Raw genomic sequence first — 15,653 nt, 5'->3', positions numbered from 1 at the left:
GTACAGCCTACCCATTTAGTAACCATAGAGACTCATGGGCATTGAACAAACAAGCTTAGGGCCGCAGGGTGGCTCAGTGGGTTAAGCGTCTGCCTTCGTCTCAGGTCACGGTCCCAGGGTCCTGGAATCACGGCCCGTGTCGGGCTCCCTGCTCAGTGGGGACTCCGCTTCTCCCTCTCCCCACTCATACTCTCTCTCACTATCTCTCTCTCTCAAATAAATAAAATCTTAAAACCCACGAGCTTATAAACTAGAGCTAAATGAAAGAGTAAGTGTATCTAGATAAATTCACCCACATCTTATTCAGAACTCAAAACAATTCACAAGGGTCTGGATTAAAAGGCGCAATATTAATTCCAAAGGGAATAAGTTTCCTAACCTCCAGCCATAAAATAGGAACTCACTGTCTATGAAGTACATGGAATAGGGTTTTTTTTTTTTAAGATTTTTATTTATTTATGAGAGACAAAGGCAGAGGGAGAAGCAAGCTCCATACAGGGAGCCCAACGTGGGACTCGATCCCGGGACTCCAGGATCACGCCCCGGGCCGAAGGTGGCACTAAACCGCTGAGCCACCCGGGCTGCCCTGGAATAGGGTTTCTGCTTCTCTTTCCACCCACTCAAGTAGCCAACTGGTGAGCCCGGAGAGGGGATATTTATTCTCCCTCTCTCTCTCTCTCTCTCTCTCTCTCTCTCTCTCTGTCTGCGTGTGTGTGTTCAGCCCACCTTGGCCCTTTCTCTTTCAGAGCTTCCAGCTTGCAGGCTACTAGGTGTTTTTTTCTCCATTCCTGGATCTTCCACGCAGGAAGCCCATTGTGGGTAGGGAACCAGATTGGCAGGTGGAAGAGGTGGCTTCAGCCTCTCAGCCACTAGGTCTCTGACTAAATGGATAAATTCAGCTGGGGGAAGGTCATTTGGATCTCAGTCTAGGCCAAGTTTTAAAATGCAACTTCATAAAAAATAATAATAAATGAAAATAAAATGTAACTGCAAATCGTAAATGGTTATTTTGTCCACTTTGGGCACTGTTTTTTTTTTTTTTTTAAGATTTTATTTATCGGACAGCCCGGGTGGCTCAGTGGTTTGGTGCCCGCCTTGGGCCCAGGGTGTGATCCTGGAGACCGGGGATCGAGTCCCATGTCGGGCTCCCTGCATGGAGCCTGCTTCTCCCTCTGCCTGTGTCTCTTTCTGTGTCTCTCATGAATAAATAAATAAAATCTTATCTATTTGACAGGGAGAGAGAGGGAGCACACAAGCAGGAGGAGCATCAGGCAGAGGCAGAGGGGGAAGCAGGGAGCCCGACACAGGCCTCGATCTCCGGACCCTGGGACTGAGCCACCCAGGCGCCCCAGCGCGGCTGTATTCTTAGTGCCCTACAGCAGTGCTGGCCTGGTCAGTGGTATTTAACGAATTTGTGCTGAATGCATACATTTTATCTCTGAGTGATGCCCGAGCCTGTTTCCCAACTGGCTCTGACCTCAGAGGGGAGAGACAGCTGACAATACCTGGGGAGAATGTTCTTCGCCTTCCCCCGTATGCAAAGGACAGCCCCAGCTCATCACCTTAAAAATGTATAGCGCCAGAAAAACAAAGTGACCTGCGCGTACGTCTGGCTTTTGTGTCCCAAAGGCAGATGGTTAAGAAGGTGGAAGGGTCGCAGGGGAGAGAGACAGGGGATCGCGGGCGCATGGTGCCCTGGAAGGGGACCTGGTGCCAGGCCTGTCCGCACCCTGCCGGGAGGAAAAATGGGCCTGGCTCTTAGAGGGCAGGGTGCAGGCGGCACCTGTGCGCTTTCGGGGAGACGCCAGAAGCAGAGGACGACAGCGGGGTGCGTCCAGGCAGAGAGGACCCCTGAGCCTTGGAGAAGACCCCGAGCCTCACCCTGGCAGGGCCCAGAGAACCCCTGGCTAGAGCCCACAGGGAGAACCCTGGATGATCTTGAGATCCTTGATTTCATCTGCAAAACCTCTTTTACCAAATAAGGTCGCATTCACCCATTCCAGGGATGAGGACATGGACGTATATTTTGGAGGCCACCATTCAACCCACCACACCCTCCATCCCATAATTGTACAAATGCTATTGGAGCATAAATTCAGGGCATTTTAATTTACCCAGGTTTTATGTCTTGTTGGTTTTCCCAGGTCACACCAGCTCATTTAAAAATTGTATCACAGGGGGTCACCTGGTGGCTCAGTGGTTGACTTGTCATGATCCCGGGGTCCTGGGATCGAGCCCCACACGGGGCTCCCTGCAGGGAGTCTGCTTCTCCCACTCCCTCTGCCTGCCCCTCTGCCTACTTGTGCTCTCCCTCTCTCTCTCTGTCAAATAAATAAATTAAATCTTTTAAAAATAAATAAATAAAAATCGTATCACAGTGTGATGACTGTACATTTGACACCACCGGGGAGCCTGGCTGGTTCAGTCAGAAGACCATGCGTCTCTTGAGCTTGCGGTCATGAGTTCGAACCCCTGGTTGGGTATAGAGTTGACTAAAAAAAAAATAATAAGCCTTAAAAATAAATAAATACACTTTAAGAAAACATTAAAAATTAAATAGAAATCACGTCACAATGGTAACAGTACGGTGTCTTACTGATTTTGCACTGTCCTGCTACCGTAGGACCTCTGATCACCCATCAAAGTCATGTCTCCTGCAGGCTGTCATACGTCTCCCATGGCCTCTGAAGGTTTCCTCTGCTCCCACTTGGCCTCCGACCGTGAGGCCTCCCTGCCCACAAAGCTGCTGTGAGGGAATCACACTCATTCCACCTTTCACCAGGGGTGCCACCATGTGGTTGATGCGACCTTGATGCCACTGTCCTGGAGGGAAGCCCTCCTTCTACTTCTGTGCTCCCTGAGCGATCTCCCCCGTGCTCCCTACACCTCACATGGAGAGCCCATGGGCCTGCTCCCTCCTGGGGCCTGAGCCAAAGGACAATCTGAGTGCTACCACATTTGTCCCGTGACCTGGGTTAGGGGCCCGGGCTCTTGCTCCCATTCCTGGCCGCGCTTCCCTTTTCCTGTCACTTGTTCAACAGCTTCCTTCCCTGCAGGTCTGCAGCCTCCACTGGGGGCGGTGACCGAGGTCACTTGTGTTCGCCACTGTGTCCCCATTGCTCAGTGTGAGGCCAGCCACCCAGCAGGACCCCCACGACCCTGTTTGTGGGGTGACCAAATCCTGAATGACTGGTGACATGAGATCACCTGAGAGAAAGTTGTGAGAGTCACCGTCTGTCACCGGGTACCCACACCCTTGTCATCCTGAGGGGACACAGCATAAGGCTCAACACATGGACTGTGCCACCTACTAGCAGGGGACCTTGAGCGAGGTATCACTTGATACCTGTGGGCCGCAAACTCCTCATCTCCACATCGGAGATGACCACGGTGCCTTGTCACGTGCTGGTTGTGTGGCTGGACTACAGGTAAAGAGCTTAGGACAAAAAGTACCTGGCACCAAGCAGGCCCTACCTAAGTTCGATCAAATAACATCACACTTTTTTGGTTTACATAGCTGCCACCCTACTTGTAAGCTCCCTGCTTCTGGAAGGTCCAAAAGGTCTGTGTTTGGGCAACCCGGGTAGCTCAGCAGTTTAGCGCCGCCTTCCGCCCAGGGCATGATCCTGGAGACCCGGGATCGAGTCCCACATCAGGCCCCCTGCATGGAGCCTGCTTCTCCCTCTGCCTCTCTTTCTCTCTCTCTGTGTCTCTCATGAATAAATAAATAAAATCTTTAAAAAAAGGTCTGTGTTTGCTCCCCATATGTCCTTCAGTGGCTACCTAAGTCTCTGGAAAATCATATGGGCTCCGTATTTGTTGACTAAATGAACACATGAACCAGTGAACCTACTGCACTCAAAGTCGACGTGTACATCCTGTTGGTGACTTCCTGGGAGGCTCCTCAGTCCCTGTCTCTAGACCGAGACTTACTGCACAGTCGTCTTACGGGTCTAGATATGCTCCCATATGGATGAATCCTGAGGAAAGCACACCTTTACGTATGAGCTGCAGTCCTCACTATACTGGTTTTTGATCTAAACTGGCTGATGTTTCTAGCAGCAATGTCCACAGTAGCCCAACTGTGGAAGGAGCCTCGGTGTCCATGGAAAGATGAATGGATAAAGAAGCTGTGGTCTATGTATACAATGGGATATTACTCAGCAATTAGAAACGACACATACCCACCATTGGCTTCAACGTGGATGGAACTGGAGGGTATTATGCTGAGTGAAGTAAGTCAATTCGAGAAGGACAAACCGTGTATGGTCTCATTCATTGGGGGAATATAAAAAATAGTGAAAGGGAATAAAGGGGAAAGGAGAAAAAATGAGCGGGAAATATCAGAAAGGGAGACAGAACATGAGAGACTCCTAACTCTGGGTAATGAACTAGGGGTGGTGGAAGGGGGGGTGGGCGGGGGGTGGGGGTGACTGGGTGATGGGCACTGAGGGGGGCACTTGATGGGATGAGCACTGGGTGTTATTCTGTATGTTGACAAAGTGAACACCAATAAAAAATAAATTTATTTAAAAAAATAAACTGGCTGAGATCGCTCAAAGCTTAATTCTAGAATCTCTAGTAGTAACATTACCCCCAAGCTCTGTGATGTCTGAACATTTGATAGGCACGCATTTTCAGATGTGACTCTAGTTACTGATTCAAAATAACTAACTTTGCGGGGCCCTGGGCTTGCTCAGTCAGTAGAGCCCGCAGCGCTTGATCTCGGGGCGTCGTGACTTCGAGGCCCACATTGTGTGTACAGATGACTTAAAAAACAATAAGTAACTTGGCTTAGCTGCAATCCATACGCAACTCTACATTTTGAGAATTGTGTACAATAACAGGTCAACAATCATGAATGGGAAAATTCTAGAAGTATTAACTGCTTTATGAATATATGATAGAATATATGAGTATATAAGGTGACAGGCACTAATAATTTATACTACTAACAAATGGTGAACTCAAGAGTGTAATTTCCAGGGGTGCTTGGGTGGCTCAGGGGGTTAAGTGTCTGCCTTCAGCCCAGGTCATGATCCCAGGGTCCCAGGATCGAGCCCCACCTCCGGCTCCCTGCTCAGTGGAGAGTCTGCTTCTCCCTCTGCCCCTCCCCCTGCTTGTGCTCTCTCTTTCTCTCTCTCTTATAAATAAACAAATAAATAAAATCTTTTAAAAAGAGTAATTTCCTTGTAAGAAGTATCAGAGTCAAAGCTCGTGTTTTCAGTACAGTTCAGCAGGGTACATATTTGTGGGAGAAATTTCACTTAGAATTCTCCAATAATTAAACTCATGTGAGCCATCAGGACAGATGGCTGTGCTATTTAAAACAAATTATAACCTTTAAGGATGAACATGTACTATTGAAATCTAAATATAAATTTGCTTAGAATTTTAATTGAATAGTACTATTGTTTAACAGGTAAAACTGATGTAAAGACTTCAGGGTTTTTTTTTTAATAAAGTAAGAATATGTCTTAAATGGCAAAAATATTAGTGAAGCAAAGGTTATTTATACAATTTGTCAATATCTCTGGAAGCTTTTGAAAAACCTTTTTCTGACATTTAAATTATCTGTTCCATTGAATGATTTTGCAACTAGAAAGGGATGACAGATTTTTATCTTGTTTTCTTTTCATGCCTTTAAACTGGCTTATATATAAAATTTAAATAGTAATTTTAACTTTCTTGTCAATCACTGAAATGTCATCAAAAGGTGTAACATTTTGTTCACTGATGGCATATTTTATACTCCCCTCAGAAAGACCTTCCTTTTGATTATATGAAATCTCCTATTTGATTGAAAGTACTGCCTGGGGCACCTGGGTGGCTCAGTCTGTTAAGTGTCCAACTCGGGATTTCAGCTCAGTTCATGATCTCAGGGTCATGAGATCGAGCCCTGTGTTGGGCTCCGTGCTGGGCGTGGAGCCTGCTTAAGAATCTCTCTCTCCCTCTGCCCCTTCCCCCTCTAAAAATAAAAGAAGGTCTGCATAATCCGATGTTGGGATTTCAATCTCATTTTTTTTTACCTTGATTATCCCCGTGGGATGCAAAATATAATTTTGTCCATGTGAAATTTTCAATGACAGAGATAGGAAAGAACAGATTGTACACATGTAATCTGTTAACCTAATTTCATCACTAGTTTGATATCGAAAGCCTAGACATGTTTTTCTTCACACTTATTAAGATGCTATTGCCACTGGGAAATGAGACTGCTTTAATGCTTGGTAAAAAAAATATTCAAAATTATAAACAGTATGATTTCAAAATGACTGGGAAAAAAACACTATAATATTAACCATGGTGGTCACTGAACAACATGATTGAAGCTGGGTTTTGCTTTCCTTTTTTTTTTTATGCTCTTCCGTAGTTTACAAATCTTTTACAATGAGCACATATTAGTCTCATAATAAAAAAAATGCAAATACAAGGGCACCTGGCTGGCTCAGTGGTGGAGCGTCTGGCTTTGGCTCAGGGCGTGATCCCAGGGTCCTGGGATCGAGTCCCCCATCGGGCTCCCCGCAGGGAGCCTACTTCTCCCTCTGCCTCTGTCTCTGCCTCTCTATCTGTGTCTCTCATGAATAAATACAATCTTCCAAAAAAAATCTCACAATACCTAATAGTATAAGAGACTCGCTTAATGTCTCACCTCCCCAGCTAACTATATTCTTCACAAATATCTCTCATGCATATGTACACATAACTTAGATACATACATCTACATACATATGTATAATTTTATATAAATTGAATCATGTTTTATATGCAATTTTATGTGTGTATATATATATATTTTTTTTTCTAACCAAGAAAAGCCATGAAGACTTTCCTATGTCAATTAATTCAGATATATATCATCCTTTGAAATCGTTGTGTGGTATTTTATTGATTTCACATACAGTTGAATCAAACACTGCAAAGGCTAGAGGCACCCACTGCCCTGCACAGTTGAAAATACACGTGTAACTTTTGACTTCTCCTCAAAAATTTAATTGCAAATCGCCTGCTGTTGACTGGAAGCCTTACTGATACCATAAGCAGTCAATTAGCATATATTTTATGTGTTATATGTATTTTATACTGTATTCTTACAATAAAATGAGGCAAAAGAAAATGTTAAGACAGTCATAAGGGCGCCTGGGTGGCTCAGCGGTTGAGCATCTGCCTTCCGCTCAGGTCGTGACCCCAGGATCTGAGATCGAGTCCTGCCTTGGGCTCCCTGCATGGAGCCTGCTTCTCCCTCTGCCTGTGTCTCTGCCTCTCTCTCTCTCTCATGAATAAATAAAATCTTTTTTTAAAAAAAGCCTTGAGGGGTGTATATATATGGGTATATATCCGTGTGTATGTGTCCATATATGTACAGTAAGTTTAGGAGCTACAGTAAAAATCTCCTGTTCCAGCCCCTTGTTCATTTTGAGCAAAAATATTTAACTTTGAACCTGGCAGGCTAAGTCTTTTGAATGGAAGCTCCATTTCCCCAATGTTGTCCTTGTAAATAAAACAATCGTAGGCCCCTTCCTTTACTGCGATGCAGTGTATAGTTCATAAAATTATTTTGGATTCTGCTTCAAGTCAAGGCTTCTCCAAGTTTTTAGTTGCTGACAGCAGGTCGGTTTTGGAAACATTTCCCCAAATCTATCTTCGTGTTTCATCTGAAGGTAAGAGCAAGCATGGGTCTGCTCTCAGAGGAGGCGGGGAGGCAGGTTGCCATGGACCTTGGTGCCTCTCGGCTGAGGAGACAGAAAATGAGCAGCGACTGTCTTAAGGACAAACATTTGTGGGAAGGGTTTCTTTGCCTTCGACTCGGATAAGAAATGGATTTAGGCAAGAGTGGGTCAGTCCTGGAATAGTCTACCCACCGTGGATAGAATTCTGGTCCCTGGGGATCCCCAGGTGGCTCAGAGGTTTAGCACCTGCCTTCGGCCCAGGGCTTGATCCTGGGGTCCCGGGATCGAGTCCCCCGTCGGGCTCCCTGTGTGGAGCCTGTCTCTGCCTCTCTCTCTGGGTCTCTCATGAATAAATAAATAAAATCTTTTAAAAAATAATTCTGGTCCCTTCCATGCCTTACAGTCATCTCCTGTTCCCCAGAATCCCACAGTTCTAGGGCCACTGGTTTGTTGGACTCAGTACACCTGTTGTGAAGTGTCCCCACACATCCAGACCGTGGGACCCGCTTCAACTTTCTTTGCTGATTTTTTCTCTGCCTTTCAGGTGTCTTCTACAATAGTTAGGGACCTCAAGGAAAGCAAGGAAGGGATTTCCCAATTCTGGATTTGGGCTTCACCAGTAGTAACACTGGGGTTACTGGTGCAACAGATCAGGTCAGCTGGCTCTTTGCTGTTGGGCTTTGTGGGACGGCTGCACATGGTGGGGTCCCTGTGGGGTCCAAGGGTCTTGGATCCGAGCCTTATAGTGAGTAGAACGTGAGAAACGGCTTCATGCTGCTTGAACCTACACAATATTGGCTTGTAAATTAGGACACCGAATTATTTGTATTCAGTGGGGAAAAGACCTTTTCACTGTGTCCAGTTCATTCTCAACACATTTGTTCAGAACCAACATGTCTGGACACCACTTTGGTCCCTAAAAGGTGGCTGGGGAAGCACAGCCCCGGAGAGCAAAGAAAAATAGGTTTGAGGACAGTCTTCCAAGAGGATATGATGGGCATTTGTCACATTTTTATGACACCATTGTTTTCATTTATTGGAATATTAAAGCCAGAACCACACCATTCATTCCTAGCAGTATTTTCTATACTATTCTATAAACCTAAAAAATTAAAGTTCATGAAAAATATAACAGGGTAGCTGTCCAAATAGAGATATTCTTTTCTTTTTTCTTTCAAAGATTTCATTTATTTATTCACGAGAGATACAGAGAGAGAGGCAGAGACACAGGCAGAGGGAGAAGCAGGCCCCATGCAGGGAGCCCGACATGGGACTCGATCCCTGGTCTCCAGGATCACGCCCTGGGCTGAAGGCAGACACTCAACCACTGAGCCACCCATGCATTCACCCCGATGAGCCCTTTTAATAAAAATATTCATGTTCTTCAGTTCTAGAAAATTTTTATTCCTTCTGTTTTTTGGAGACGTCCCTTCTCATTTTCTCTGTCTTTTCTTTCTTGGGCTCCTGTGTGATATCAGGACTCCGGAATTGATTCTCTGAGTCCCTTTTCTCTCAAGACACACAATCCCACTACTCTCTTAGAAACCCTGTCTTCCACCTTCAAATCAGCATTTCATACCTTTCCCTTCTCGCCTCAGAATTCCTACACCTGCTCCTCATTCTCCTCTTTGCTGTCATTTGATGACTACAATTCACAGCATCAGACGTTAAATCGATACAGGAGGTATGCTAAAAGGAGGAAGATGGGGGTGCCTGGGTGGCTCAGCAGTTGAGCACCTGCCTTTGGCTCAGGTCATGATCCTGGGGTCCTGGGATCGAGTCCCACATCGGGCTCCCTGCATGGAGCCTGCTTCTCCCTCTGCCTGTGTCTCTGCCTCTCTCTCTCTCTCTCTCTCTCTCTCTCTCTCTGTCTCTCATGGATAAATAAATAAAATCTAAAAAATTAAAAAATAAAAAAGAATCATATCCTAGGAGACCACTACAAAGCAGAATTTGGAATTTTTTTTGAGGTCCTTTCAATTGATTGGCCCACAGAAGATCTGTGCTGCCTGGGGATAGGGAGGAGCGCTGTGTGAATGGGGGGGGGTGCAGTGTGCAGCGGGGAGGGGGGAGACAGTACAGGTGTTTCCCACACCGAGTCTTTTAACGGAGCTCCCGAGTTTTCGGCCGATTTTCACTCTGACCCTAGACGGGCCTGCTATGGCCAAGCCCCACGGCTGGCCGGGCTCGCTGGCTCCCTTCCATCTCCACCTGTTTCCATGGCTCTCTCGCTTTTAATCATGCCTTTACCAACTTTTGACTTTTTCAAATTGCATTAAAATCTCTTCTCCTTTCAAAGAGCCTTGCCCATTGTCTTCATCTTTGTGGATTTTTTATTTTTTTAAGATTTTATTTACTTGTTCATGAGAGACACACACAGAGAGAGGCAGAGACACAGGCAGAAGGAGAAGCAGGCTCCATGAAGGGAGCCCAACGTGGGACTCGATCTCGGGTCTCCAGGATCATGCCCTGGGCCGAAGGCAGGTGCCAAACCACTGAGCCACCCGGGCTGCCCTTTGTGGATTTTTAAAAAAGTCTTAAACAAGAATAGTGTGGCCTCTCAGAACAGAAGAGAAATAAATAGCACGTTTCATCTGCAGCTTCACCACCCAGGCTACTTTTTGCATGAAATAGCCCTGGCCTCACATTAGGAAGGAGGTAAGGGAAGGACTGTCCCCAGCATCCTAAGAACCACAAGAGGCCTAGGAGGGATCTGCAATAGAAATAGCCAGAAACAGAGATGGGCCAGGTAGCTGAGACCCAGAGCAATGCTATGGACTGTCCAGGCTTTCATTGACATCCCAGGACTCTGGCTCCATGGCTTGTTAGAAACGGTGAAATTCTCTTCCAGCTGCAAGGATATTGCAAGTCACACCTAAATATCACTTTTTTTTTTAAAGATTTCATTTATTTATTCATGAAAGACATAGAGACAGAAAGGCAGAGACACAGGCAGAGGGAGAAGCAGGCCCCATGCAGGGAGCCCGATGTGGGACTCCATCCTGGGACTCCAGGATCACACCCTGGGGCGAAGACAGGCGCTAAACCTCTGAGCCACCCAGGGATTCCCTTAAATATCACTATTTTATTGAAAAGTGAGATATATGGTTGTCTTCTTCACTGAATGAAAACCTGTGTTCCTCCTGGGGGAGGCTCAGATGAGGCCGTTCTGACCTTCTGGGTTGACTGCCTCCAGCTAGGATGGCTGAGAAAGAAGGTTCTGCGTAGAATAGTTTTTAAAATATTTTATTTATTTATTTTGAAAGAGAGAGAGAGCATGCGCGCGTGTGAGGAGGGGCAGAGGGAGAGAGAGAATCTTGAGCAGACATGACACTGAGCATGGAGCCTGACTTGGGGCTCGATCTCACAACCCTGAGATCATGACCAGAGCTGAAACCAAGAGTCATATGCTCAACCAACTAAGCCACCCGGGTGCCCCCTGAGTAGGATGAATCCTCATAGAGGAGGAAGGATAGGACGCTAAGAAAAGAGAACTGATTTGGGTGAAAAGCATGGAGGAAAACAGAGGGACAAGAGTACAAATAGATCCTGAGAGGGCAGACACATAATCAGGAACCAGAAAAAGATGCTCAACTTCACAGGTAACCCAGACTCCGTCATTTTAACGATGAGAGACATTGGAAGGATTTACACAGAGGAGAGAGGTTATCAAAAAACTATGAAAATTAATGTATCTCTGGTTTGAAATTTTAAGGCAGGATATATTTCTCTGGGAACATCTCAAGATTAGATTTTTTAAATGGGAGTGTTCTAAACAGAAAAATGTTTTGTTAGTATAAAAATATCAAGGTTTCAAAATTAAATTAAAAAAGTATAATATCCATCAACTGATGAATGCATAAGCAAAATGTGGTCTACCCATACAATGGAATATTATTCATCATAAAAGGAATGAAATCCTGGGGTGCCTGGCTGGCCATTTGGAAGAGCATGAGACTCTTGGTTTCAGGGTCCTGAGTTCAAGCCCCATGTTGGCTGTAGAGATCATTTAAATAAATTAATACTTAAGGGATCCCTGGGTGGCGCAGCGGTTTGGCGCCTGCCTTTGGCCCAGGGCGCGATCCTGGAGACCCGGGATCGAATCCCACATCGGGCTCCCGGTGCATGGAGCCTGCTTCTCCCTCTGCCTGTGTCTCTGCCTCTCTCTCTCACTGTGTGCCTATCATAAATAAATAAAATAATAATAATAATAAATTAATTAATTAATACTTAAAAATATTTTTGAAAAATGAAGTACTGACATATTCTATAACGTTGATGAACCTTGAAAACATTATGCTAAGTGAAATAGGGGCCACATATTGTATGACTCCACTTACATGGAAATATCCAGAATAGGAAAATCCATAAAGAAAGAAAGTAGATGAGCAGTTGCTTGGGGCTGCTGGTGATGGGAGACTTGGGAAGTGATAGCTATGCGGGTCTCTTTGGAGTGATGAAATATTCGGGTTCTTTAAGATTTATTTATTTTGAGAGAAGAGAGAGTGGGAAGGAGCAGAGGGAGAGAATCTTTCAAGCAGACTCCCCACTGACCAAGGAGCCTGACATGGGGCTTGATCCCACAACCCATAAGACCACAACCTGAGCCAAAACCAAGAGTCAAACGCCTAACCGACGAGCCACCCAGGCACCCCTGGAGTGATGAATGTTCTAAAATCAAATTATTATGGGCGCCTGACTGGCTCAGTGGGTAGAGCTATGGGACTCTTGATCTCTGGGTCGTGAGTTGGAGCCCCATATTGGGAGTAGAATTCACTAAAAAAATAAAAAATAAAAAATAAAGAAATTATTTTGCTAGTTGAACATCTCTGTGAGTATGCTTAAAACCATTGATCCTACTCCATGAAGCTTCTTTTGCTTTTTATTGTTTATTTAAAAATTTTCTTAAAGGATTTTATTTATTTGACAGAGAGAGAGAGAACATAAGCAGGGGGAGCTGCAGGCAGAGGGAGGGGGAGGAGCAGGCTGCTGGGACCATGACCGAGCTGAAGGCAGACAGATGCCCAACTGACTGAGCCACTCAGGTGTCCCCTTCTTTTCTTTATAAAAGATTTTATTTTTTTAAGTGATGTGTACACCCAGTATGGGGCTTGAACTTAAAATCCTGAGATCAAGAGTTGCATGCTCTACTGACTGAGCCAGTCAGGCCCCTCCCATGAGCTTTTTTAATAAATAAAATGTGCCAGCAAAAAAACAAAAAAACAAAAATAAAACATGGAATTATATACTTTAAGTGGGAGGCTTGGATGGTAAGTTAATTGTATCTCAATAAAACGGTTACCAAAAAAAAAAAAGCATTGTATACTAGAATACTAGAATATTTAATGCTGTCATTGCAATCACTAATAGGTAAATTTCTTCATGGATTGGGAGACAAGACTTTTCTTTAAGATTTTATTTTTAAGTAATCTCAATACCCAAGTGGGACTCAAACTCACAACCCCAAGATCAAGAACCATGCCCTCCTCCAACTGAGCCAGCCAGGTGCTCTGGGAGATGAGACTTTGTTTTTTTTGTTTTGTTTTTGTTTTTGTTTTTGTTTTTTGTTTGAGACTTTGAAAGTACACTAACATTCCTTTATGAGAGAGGAAGCCTGAGAAATATAGAATTTTGGTCTGGAATAATATTTTCAAGCTCCAGATTTGAAAACCACAATTCATTTGTATGATGGTTTTCACTTAAGAAATGCTAACATTTGGGATGCCTGGGTGGCTCAGTGGTTGAGCGCCTGCCTTCGGCTCAGGTCATGAGCCCCGTTCTGGGATCGAGTCTCTCACGGGGCTCCCGGCAGGGAGCCTGCTTCTCCCTCTGCCTATGTCTCTGCCTCTCTATGTCTCTCATGAATAAATAAGTAAAATCTAAAAAGGAAAAGAAAAGAAATGCTCATATTTGTAGTACCTGGCTGGCTTAGTCATAGAACATGTGATTCTTATCTTGGGGTCAAGAGTTCAAGTCCCACCTTGGGTGTGGAGATTAGTTAAAAAACATAAAATCTAGGGGTGCCTGGGTGGCTCTGTCAGTTAAGTGTCTGACTCTTGGTTTCGGCTCAGGTCTTGATCTCAGGGTGTTGGGATCTCAGGGTGTTGGGATCAAGCCCCACATTGGGTGCGGAGGCAGCCTGAGATTCTTTCCTCCTCTCTCTTCCTCCCCCTCTGCTCCTCCCCCTACTCACTTGCTCACTCTCTAAAATTAAAAAAAATCTTTTAAAAAATAAAATAAAAAGTCTTTTTTAAAAATGCTAAGACTTAGTTGACAGATGTATAGTCTAGTTCTAATTATGCTACAGACTAACTGTATGAACCTCGGCAATTCTCAGTTTCTCAAAACCTGTTTCCTCACCTAGAAAGTGGGAGTAAAGAAATTGGATCTTCCTTACAGGTTTGTTGGAAGGACCAAGTGAGATGACAGATGAAGATGTATTTGGAAGTGCCAATAAGGGTGAGGTGTGAGGGGTCACCTGGGTGTGGAACCCCCCAGGTGGGTGTGGAACCTACAAAAAAAAAGGATGAAGTATGAAAATGAAGATGGTACATTTATAAATTTTATTATTGTTAATAACAGCAACTCCACTTATTTCAGATTAAAATGGTGACCTGCTGGGGTGCCTGGCTGGCTCAGTCAGAGGAGGTGTGATTCTTGATCTTGGGGTTGTGAGTTCAAGCTCCACGTCGGGTGTTGTTGGGTTTATTTATTTAAGATTTTTTTTGTAAATTTTTATTTACTTATGATAGTCACAGAGAGAGAGAGAGAGGCAGAGACACAGGCAGAGGGAGAAGCAGGCTCCATGCACCGGGAGCCTGACGTGGGATTCGATCCCGGGTCTCCAGGATCGCGCCCTGGGCCAAAGGCAGGCGCCAAACCGCTGCGCCACCCAGGGATCCCTATTTAAGATTTTATTTATTCACTCATAAGAGAGAGAGAGAGAGAGAGAGAGAGAGAGGCAGACACATAAGCAGAGGGAGAAGCAGGCGCCCTGAGGGAAGTCTGATGGGAGACTTGATCCCAGGACCCCAGGATCATGACCCCAGCCAAAAGCAGATGTTCAACCACTGAGCCACCCAGGCCCCCCTGTTGTTGGATTGGTTTTCTTTTAAAAATTTTTTAAAGATTTTATTTATTTATTAATGAGAGACAGAGACACAGGCAGAGGGAGAAGCATGCTCCACACAGGGAGCCCAACATGGGATTCGATCCCAGGTCTCCAGGATCACGCCCTGGGCTGAAGGCGGCACTAAACCGCTGAGCCACCAGGGCTGCCCCGTTGTTGAATCTAGAAATAAAATCTTTGGGGTACCTGGGTGGCTCAGTCATTAAGCTTTTGCCTTCAGCTCGGCTCTTGATCCCAGGGTCCTGGTGTTCAATTTGCCAACATACAGAATAACACCCAGTGCTCATCCCATCAAGTGCTCCCCTCAGTGCCCGCCACCCAGTCATCCCCACCCCCCGCCCTCCTCCCCTTCCACCACCCCTAGTTCGTTTCCCAGAGTTAGGAGTCTTTATGTTCTGTCTCCCTTTCTGATATTTCCCACTTATTTTTTCTCCTTTCCCCTTTCTTCCCTTTCACTATTATTTATACTCCCCAAATGAATGAGACCATATAATGTTTGTCCTTCTCCGATTGACTTGGGATAATAGTTTTTAATGATGGCATAATTAACCCTCCATGACACAGAAGGAGCTAGCCCAATCTTCTCACTCTTATCAATTTGCCTATGTATTTATCTATATACCACCTGTCTGTCTATCATCTATCTATCTATCTATCTATCTATCTATCTATCTATCTATCCACTCAATGTTTCTTCCAAGATTTTTTTCAGGGCTTAGAGTAGCATGTAGTTGAGATTATATTTCCTATTCATGCTGCATACAGAGAATCCAATCAATGATATCTCATGAACACTTTCGCATGTTCTTAAAAATTCTTCAAGAATGTCATTTAAGGAGTGCCTGGGTAGCTCA

Source organism: Vulpes lagopus, chromosome X (genome assembly GCF_018345385.1).
Source record: "Vulpes lagopus strain Blue_001 chromosome X, ASM1834538v1, whole genome shotgun sequence".
Lineage (NCBI taxonomy): Eukaryota > Metazoa > Chordata > Mammalia > Carnivora > Canidae > Vulpes > Vulpes lagopus.
This window is presented reverse-complemented; position numbering follows the sequence as displayed.